Raw genomic sequence first — 10,327 nt, 5'->3', positions numbered from 1 at the left:
GTATATATATATATATATATATATATATATATATATATATATATATATATATACACACACACAGCTTGAGTTCCTTCCATGTACAAAAACCACAGCTCATGCAATAGTACTACAGGGTAAATTTAAATTAGTTGTGGCATCCTTCCATGTACAAAACTCAAAAAATTGGGTGACTTCATATACCTCTTACATGAGTCAAGAAAAATCATATGCCACTTACAATAGAATACAACTATGCAATCACCCAAAAGAAAAAAAACAACTATACAAGTTAGATACACTATTTGGATGTGTATATATACTCTTAATATTTACTAATCGCATAAAAGTACAAACCTAACCATAACAAAGTTAGAAAAGGAAAAATTATGTGAACAGAAATTAGCGGCATTAGGAGTTTAGAACATGTATTGACATTAAGGTTTCAAATTGCAGTCTGCATCCACAATAGGAGTTTTTATAATTGCCAATTGCAGTAGTAATATTGACTACCGCGCGGTATAGTGATCCAATCAATATTGAGCTCCAATATGTTAGACATAATTTCTCTCAAATGCCACAAAGCCAGAGAAATTACATGGTCCATAAGACACCATAATACCTCAGCTCCAAAAAAAATCTTTCTATTCCTCTCTAGCTTGCATTTTTTTATGATGGATCCAAAAACATGACTTTTCATTGTAAACTTGTAAGTATTACTCATAGGCCATAACATGATAGTTAAACCACAAATTTACTAAAACAAGCAGACTTAGAAAACTGATACTAATAACTTATCCTATGTGACCATATTTTGCAATTCCTTACAATACCTCCATATTAAAGGAGCTACAATTTTTTTCTCTAACTTTGACTTTATCTGCAAATTCAATTCTGATTTAAAGTTGATATGGAGGGAAAATGATCAGGCTAGTTTCTCATAATTCCAATATGTTTGTATTTATTTTTTATTTTCACTTTTTACTTGATCTATAAAACCATATACACGACTTAGGACTTGGGGAAAAAAGTTTGAAATCAATATATCATTCTAATTTGATCAAAAGCTTAATGTATGCCTCCTAATCCTTTTAAACTTTCCTTTTTTATTTCAAGGAGTAATTAATGAGTTATATACCTTACATTGGTCCCTTAGTTTTCAACCTAATCAATTTTTTACAATAACTACATGAGATTGTGTGTACAACTTTTTCTTGTATTTATAGATGGTATAACCAAAAAACTAACTTATTCTAACTCAAATTTAAAAGTTTGATATTTCAATAGCTCTTACTCTACATTTTAAGTAGTAGTATTGTCACACAATTTCAACGCAACGAACTAAATCAATCTGTCGTGTACCAAGATTCATAAAACTCATATTTAAGCATGATTTCTGCACACTTATGCAGAATATTTGTATATAGGAAGAGAAAAAATATGATGGTTGAATTTTTTAGCCACCTTGCATCATCTGTGGTTTTCTTAACTAGTTATCCATAATCTATGATGACCTAAATCACTTGTCATTTTTCAAATGACCTAGACTTACCGGAACATAAATCAATTAAAATCTGAAGTGATAATCCTTATAAGTATAACCCACTTCCAAAATCTGAAAACCTTACATCCTATGGATCACTTTCCCTACTTCTAATTCCTATACGTAGTTGATCAATTTTTATATAAGCATTCAAATCATATTATAACAGAACCTTTCATTGTCATTTAATAAAAAAATCATGATAGTCATGCATACTTATGCAGGCAGACACCAATTATGCACATATTCATAGGGCACATCAAATCTTTGATACACACAAACAAAACATGTAGTCTCAATAACATGTTGGTCATTCACACATCAGACCTTAATTAACTCATGAAACGTTGGCTATGATAATAATCTAGAGCTTTCAAATAGAAAATCAAGTCGCACAAACCTCATTATGCATGAAGCAAACCACATCTCAAATATATTGAGTACTCACCATGCATATTTAAAATTTTATTTATTACTTTGTGCATATTTATAAATGCAGAAGCTCTTAATGCAGTTTACTTTAGGGTCATCAAGACATCCTCTCCCTTACAAAAATTGCAAAGCTACAGTTTGTAACTTAAAAAAAACGCGCATTCGCCCCCTCCCACAGTGACTCCAAGCAGACCAATAATTTTCATTAACTTTTCGTTTTCGAATAATTTTCATTTCACGTCCTAGACTCCTATAGTCATTACTATGCACATTGAAATACGGGATAGGGTTGTCTCCCGTGGGATTATCACCGGAGGGATTCCCATGTGTATCCCCACCCTTCACAATTTTATTAATAATTAAAATTATGTGATAAAAGAATGAATGGACAGGATTTTACCGGAGAATAGAGTCACTTGAGAGGATCTCCTCCTCTGAAATACATACCGGCACTATTGACTTTGTAGCTGTAGCCTGCAGATTATGTCCAATCAGGACATCTCTGCACAAGTCCCTTCACCAAGTTTTCATTTTCCCTGATCCAAGTTGGATGGGTCCCAATTCTCTTGTTTATCATATGTAATACGGAACATCTACATAGTCTGATACACTGATTAAATATTAAAAATGGGTATTTGGATGTCTTAACTTCTAATCTTAATTCCACAAAACAATAGAGCATATTATTTACACACACTTAATTAGCTATATAGAGGACTGTAGACAAAAGAACAAATATACAGAACTTCACTTTCAGTTGGTTCTACACCAAATACCTAGCTGAAAAGCAATAGAATTATAGAATGTAACAAAGATAAATATTAAGAGTTGTTCCCACAATTTGTAGAAAAATATTTGTTTTGGATGGGGAAAATTTGCTTAGTGGTGACAAAGGACCAATCAAACATGTAATATTATAAAGGTTTAAGTATGTTTTTAGTCCCTCTAAAATTTTAGAATTTTGTTTTTAGTCCCTGTAAAATAAAATCGCACTTTTATAGTCCTTCTAAATATCACTGTTTGTACATTTGGTCCCTTTAAGTTCGATTTTATTTTACAGGGGACCAAAATCTTATTTAACCTTATTATAAATGAAGACCAAAAGATAGCAATAGCAATAGTAAAATAGCAATAGAAGACCAAAAGCCAAAAAGACACATACATAGTGGTAAGATCAGATGCCTTTCGTCCATATCCAGAACTGGCAAAAATAAAAATTAAAACTTGTTTCTACATTCACTTACAACCTAAAACATGAGTAGAAACAAATAAAAAACCTTTGATATATGATTTTATCTCATTGACAAAGTTCCTTGCATCTGTTATTCTTTTACCCCCAAAATTATTATCCTGCAAACAAAACAACAATGTTCCCACCACAGTCTCAATCTCAGGGCCAATTGTCTCATAATAAATCTAAAAGGTTAACAAACTACCATGAATATAAATCCTATGTCAATGTTATCACTTGTAGAATCAATAAGCACTTTCTTTTCAATCATTGGCAGAAAAGATTAAACTTATTTAGATCACACATTCAACAATTTGGGCAGTGCAGTGTGTAACTAGACAATTATACTTTCAAGTATTTAATAGAAATAGAACATGTTATCAAATCAAATATCAAGGGAAACAGGACATATCCAACAGTGGACAACATGCTTAGTTACAAAGATTTGGGCAATTACATGACAATATCAGCCTCTCTAAAAGCATAATTGAATACCCCAGACATTGAAAGTGAAAGTATGATATTTTCTTACCTAAAAATTCATATTTTGTTACTTTGGGGCAGAAAGGCTAGCAACCTTTTTCAGTGTTATCCTCCATACCGTCCTCATTTTCACGGGACAATTATATTCGTTGTAGTAGAGATCCTCGACCTCTAAGCCTTCATAGTTATGAGAATTTCCTCCATTGATCTCCAACATGCAAATCAGACATCCTTCTACAACATAAGTACTTCAGTTCATAGGCTAATCCAACACACTTGATAACATTGTATCTGCAAATCACTTTATATAGTAGTTGCATTTAGATACTGAAGTTTATAAGCATACAATAGATATCATCCTTAATACTAACAACATTTTATGGAATAAATAATATTCGTGAATCGTTTCAGGTCATCGTGGCATTAAATAATCCATCCCTAAGGGTCAAATTCAATTCACATCAACATCGCATTGAAGGCATCATGCAACTTTCAAATATTGAGTAAAGATTTCATAATGTTTCTTTAGGGTCAACAAGACATCCAAATACTAGCAACAATTTATATAACAAATAATATTCATTGATTCCTTCCGTGTCATTGAGGCATCCAATAATCCATCTCATATATTTGGAATGAATCAAATTCAATTCATAACAATATTGCATTGAAGCCATCAAGCAACTTTTACATTATGAGTAAAGAGTTCATAATGTTTTTTACGGTCATTGAGGCATCCAAATATTAGAAACAGTTTACGTAACAAACAATATTCATTGATTGCATTCGGGTCATCAAGTCATCCAGTAAATCCATACTTTATATTATGATCGAATCAAATTCAATTCATATTGATATCGCATCGAAGGCATCATGCATCTTTTACATTATGAGTAAAGAGTTCATAATGTTTTTTACGGTCAATGAGGCATCCAAATACAAGCAACAATTAATATAACCAAATAATATTCATTGATTCCTATTGGGTCATTGAGGCATCCAATAATCCATCCCATATATTATCAAGGAATAAAATTCAATTCATATCAATATCACATCGAAGGCATCAAGCTACTTTTACATTATGAGTAAAGAGTTCATAATGAGTTTTACGGTCAATGAGGAATCCGAATACAAGCAACAGGTACAATTTATATAACAAACAATATTCATTGATTCCTTTCGGGTCATCGAAGCATCCAATAATCCATCTCTTATATTATGAACGAATCAAATTCAATTCATATCAATATCACATCGAAGGCATCAGGCAACTTTCACATTATGAGTAAAGTGTTCATAATATTTTTTACGGTCAATGAGGCATACACATACTAGCAACAATTTATATAACAAATAATATTCATTGATTCCTTTCGGGTCATCGCGGCATCCAATAATCCATCCCTTATATTATGAACGAATCAAATTCAATTCATATAAATATCGCATGGAAGGCATCAGACAACTTTTACATTATGAGTAGAGTTCATAATGTTTTTTGACGGTCAATGAGGCATCCAAATACTATCAACTATTTATATAGTAAATAGCATTCATTGATTCCTATCGGGTCATTGAGGAATCAAATAATCCATCCTTATATTATGAACGAATCAAATTCAATTCATATCAATATCACATCGAAGGCATCAGACAACTTTTACATTATGAGTAAAGTGTTCAAAATGATTTTTTACGGTCAATGAGGCATCCACATACTAGCAACAATTTATATAACAAATAATATTCATTAATTCCTTTCGGGTCATCGTGGCATACAACAATTCATCCCTTATATGAACGAATCAAATTCAATTCATATCAATATTGCATCGAAGGCATCATGCAACTTTTACATTATGAGTAGAGTTCATAATTTTTTTGACGGTCAATGAGGCATCCAAATACTATCAACTATTTATATAGTAAACAATATCCATTGATTCCAATCGGGTCATTGAGGCATCCAAAAATCCATCCTTATATTATGAACGAATCAAATTCAATTCATATCAATATCACATCGTAGGCATCAGGCAACTTTTACATTATGAGTAAAGTGGTCATAATGTTTTTTACGGTCAATGAGGCATCCACATACTAGCAACAATTTATAATAATATTCATTGATTCCTTTCGGGCCATCGTGGCATCCAATAATCCATCCCTTATATTATGAACGAATCAAATTCAATTCATATAAATATTGCATCAAAGGCAACATGCAACTTTTACATTATGAGTAGAGTTCATAATGTTTTTTGACGGTCAATGAGGCATCCAAATACTATCAACTATTTATATTTATATAGTGAACAATATTCATTGATTCCTATCGGGCCATTGAGGCATCCAATAATCAATCCCTTATATTATGAACGAATCAAATTCAATTAATATCAATATCAAATCGAAGGCATCAAGCTACTTTTACATTATGAGTAAAGAGTGGATAATGTTTTTACGGTCAATAAGGCATTCAAATACAAGCAACAATTTATATAACAAGTAATATTCATTGATTCCTTTCGGATCATCGCGGCATCCAATAATCCATCTCTTATATTATGAACGAATCAAATTCAATTCATATCAATATCGCATTGAAGGCATCAGGCATCTTTTACATTATGAGTAGAGTTCATAATGGTTTTTGTCGGTCAATGAGGCATTCAAATACTATCAACTATCTATATAATAAACAATATTCATTGATTCCTATATGGTCATTGAGGCATCCAATAATTCATCCCTTATATTATGAACGAATCAAATTCTACTCATATCAATATCGCATCGAAGCCATCAAGCAACTTTTACATTATGAGTAAAGAGTTCATAATGTTTTTTACGGTCATTGAGGCATCCAAATACAAGCAACAATTTATATAACAAATAATATTCATTGATTCCCATCGGTTCATTGAGGCATCCAATAATCCATCCCTTATATTATGAATGAATCAAATTCAATTCATATCAATATCACATCGAAGGCATCAGGCTACTTTTACATTATGAGTAAAGTGTTCATAATGTTTTTTACGGTCTATGAGGCATCCGAATACAAGCAACAATTTATATAACAAATAATATTCATTGATTCCTTTCGGGTCATCGCGGCATCCAATAATCCATACCTTATATTATGAAGGAATCAAATTCAATTCATATCAATATCGCATCGAAGGCATCAGGCAACTTTTACATTATGAGTAAAGAGTTCGTAATGTTTTTTACGGTCAATGAGGATTCCAAATACTAGCAACAGTTGCTTCCAAATACTAGCAACAGTTTATTTATATAACTAATAATATTCATGTATTACTTTCGTGTCATCCGAGGAAGCCAATAGTCTCAAAATTTAGGCTCATATTTTATCTTGCAGTATAGAATTGCATTCAAGTCATAAAAACTCAGTAGATACCATCCTTATATTGTGAATACAAATTCACACTCATAATGCACTTAAAGCATTGTAAACTTTTACATAATAAATAAAGTGTGCATCATGTACTTTTCTTGTAAATTTTGACATTATAAATATCACGGAACACTTAGTACTAGATTGCTTATCACGGAACAATGATGATTTGTTGAAACATGAATACATCAGTGATAATGGTGCATTTGAAACAAGAATTTACCTGATATTGAAAACAATGATAAAAAGGCCTCAAGATACTTGGCAAACTTGTTGACCATTGGCTCTGTAACTAATCTACAATACCCAAAAAAAATGTTCTTAATAAACCTTGCAAACGTGAGTAACTTGTGACTAGAAAATTTAAAAAATATAAAAAATAGGAATAGAAGAAACACTTTTAACCTTGTGAAAGAGAAGAATCAAAGCGATAGATTACAAGGTTTGTAGCCGAACTATTGGTATGCTCCACTCTCTTAAGATTACAACGAAGAATCGAAAAAATATGCCTCTGCAACTGCACCATAATTGTGTTCTTTTTTCTGTACAAGAGAACAGGAGTAGTTACTCAATGAAATTTAAAACATAGAAAATGCACTCATTGTCTTGATTCAGTTCCTGGGTATGCACAGGTTGTCAATACTAAGAGCACATCAAAACTTAAAATAGAAAACTACAAAAAATCAAATTATGACATTTGGTTGTCAAAAAGGGGTGAACCTGCTTAGAAAATGAATGGGCTAGAAACAGAGTTTCTATGTGATTGTGTGACAAGTGACAACACGAGAATTGAACTACCTCTAGAAAAATTTAGAAATAAACGTGTGTGATGCAATGGAACATTTCATCGAATACATTGTTTCACACAACACAATAATTGGATTCTGGGAAATGGGTATCGATAAATAGGAGATGAATGTATGGGTGATTCCAATGAAACATTTCATCAAACATGTTGTGTGTGTGTGTGTCGAAACTATAATAATCGATGGCATACAACAACAACAACAACAACAACAAAAATTAAGATAAAATTTAGGTCAATAATCGCATACAAGAACAAGAAGAAAATTAAGATAAAATTTAGGTCAATACAATAATAAAGAGCAATTATTATATTATATCAATAATGGGAAAAAAGAAAATTTAGGGTTTCAAAAGTAAATATACCTTGTGAATCGCAAGTACCTTCGTAGCGTTTCAAAACTTTAGGGTTTCAAGCGTTTATGAGTCTTGAAGGGATTCTTGCGTCGCGTTAGAGAAATTTGGAAATAGGAAAGGAATAGAGAAGAACAAGAACAGGTTCTTGGTTCGTGAGTACTGAGTAGAGAAGAACCGGACGATTATGAGGGTTTTGAAAGTTTTGTAGGTCGCGATTGATGGACGAGCGTGAAATTCATTGAAGAAGGAATCAATTGAAGGTATAATCGATAGGAATAGAGAAATTTTGAGAATTTGCAATGAGATTGTGAAAATGAAAATTTGGGGAAAAAACACTTAGCCCGCTGTGTTGAAATATTGCGTTTTGAATTTTTATCCATAATCTATACCGATCAATATTGCGCTTTGGTGTACAGTAGTTTTTTCTTAATATCTGCACAATTCAAATTCATTAAATATGCAAATTCAAATTCTTTTTGGGTTTCAATTCAATTAGGCAATTAAAATTTTGGGTTAAAATCAAATATTTAGGGTTTCAATGAAATTGAAATTTTAGCTATTCACTATTGAGTCACTCAAATCAATTAGGGATTTCTACCGAATCTTAATTTTTTTTTTTTTAAGGAATCGAATCTTAATGTTGAATGACAGATTCTATGATCACATGACGTTAATGAATATATACTTTTTTTCTCCATCTTTTTCCTGAAATTTGTTGGGAGTGAAATCAGTTCTTTCGGACAGAGTTTTAACTTCAGGCCCTTCCTACGACGAACCTTTGGAGCGCAGCTTATCACTGCGCCGAAGGTTTTTGAAGGTATTATTATGAATTTCCGTTTTCAGAAATTTTTTCTTCCTGTGATTTGGTTTATCTTTGGCATAATATTTTATTTCTTCATACATGTCCTGTTTTACTGCTGATTTGTTCAGCTTGCTACTAACTGTGATTTGTTCAGCTTGCTACTAACTGAAACAATTGCTACTTCATAGTACTTATCAAATTATATCATATTTTGTATTTTTGTCTCTTGATGTATTTTATGAAATTTAATTAGGACATTGAGTTAGAATGTTAATTAAAAAGGGAGACGACTAACTCGCTGTAACAGCACATGTCAAGAAACTCAATTTAGAAATATCTGACCTAAAACTCGTGCATTCTACTTTTTAAAAGTTTTATTTATTTTTTTCAACGCAAATTTTTTACTTTTGGGTTCCTTTACATGTGCTCTTAGGGGCTTAGGGCACAAGTTAGAAATACCCATAATTTTTTTTTTCTTTTTAAATATTTTATTTTTTAATGGTTATATATAATATATCCTCCCGTATCCATTCCAAAAACTATATAGCTGCATATGTTTCATACCTGTATCCACTATCCATGCAATCTAGAGTAAGCTAGCAAAGGCAAATTCTTATCTACCCATTCCATTAAAATGGGCTGAGGTACCCATTTGAGTTGGCACAATCTAAACCATTTGATCTATCATCTATTATTTATGTAATAAAAAATATAAAATTTGCAAGGCTAGTATGTTAGAATAATGTAATTGCAAAAAAAACCCTCTAATTTTAACATTGGTTTTTCGTTTCATCTTCAGATTTGCAAGTGAACATTTTTATATTTTCATCTATAAATTCTTCTTCTTTTCTTACTTTCCAGATTATTTTCGTCATATTCTTTTTTCAAAATTTCGAAACTTGATATCCAACAAATATCCAACAAATTGCAGTGAAATATTATAAGATTTTTGTAGATCATGATTTTAGGAATCTAATGTCACAAATCTTATGTTTTTTCAACAATCATGGAGGGAGCAATCAAAGAAAAACGTTTTTTTTATGGGATTCACAACTTCAGAATTTTTTAAAATCTTATGTTTTGATGTTTAAAACTTGATAATTTTGTGTTAAGATCGTTAGATTATCAAATCCGGGTATTTCTTCCATAAATCTGGGTGAAGTTCTTCAGCAACTCTAAGTATTTGTTCACATTTTGTCAGATCTGGATTTTGATATTTGATTTAACACATTTTTAATCAAAATTAAAATCAGAAATATATTATGTATG

At 31.3% G+C, this 10,327-nt stretch overlaps 1 long non-coding RNA gene across 3 annotated transcripts; it reads right to left on the bottom strand.

The window, feature by feature from the left end:
• Positions 1–3,117: 3,117 nt before the first annotated feature.
• LOC123895363 lies at positions 3,118–8,638 on the bottom strand. Of its 3 annotated transcripts, none has more exons than XR_006804288.1 (5): positions 8,284–8,638; positions 7,501–7,637; positions 7,319–7,392; positions 3,718–3,969; positions 3,118–3,304 (listed from the first exon to the last, which is right to left on the bottom strand). It is a non-coding gene; the product is annotated as an uncharacterized LOC123895363 (long non-coding RNA). The 3 variants fall into 3 exon arrangements; XR_006804289.1 differs by having other exon boundaries at positions 3,718–3,959; XR_006804287.1 differs by lacking the exons at positions 3,118–3,304; positions 3,718–3,969 and having other exon boundaries at positions 7,028–7,392; positions 8,266–8,638.
• Between the last annotated feature and the right edge of the window lie 1,689 nt (positions 8,639–10,327).

The sequence above is a fragment of the Trifolium pratense genome, linkage group LG7 (assembly GCF_020283565.1).
Source record: "Trifolium pratense cultivar HEN17-A07 linkage group LG7, ARS_RC_1.1, whole genome shotgun sequence".
Taxonomy (NCBI): Eukaryota; Viridiplantae; Streptophyta; class Magnoliopsida; order Fabales; family Fabaceae; genus Trifolium; species Trifolium pratense.
The sequence above is the reverse complement of the archived record's forward strand: the minus strand, read 5'-3'. Positions and strand labels throughout refer to the sequence as shown.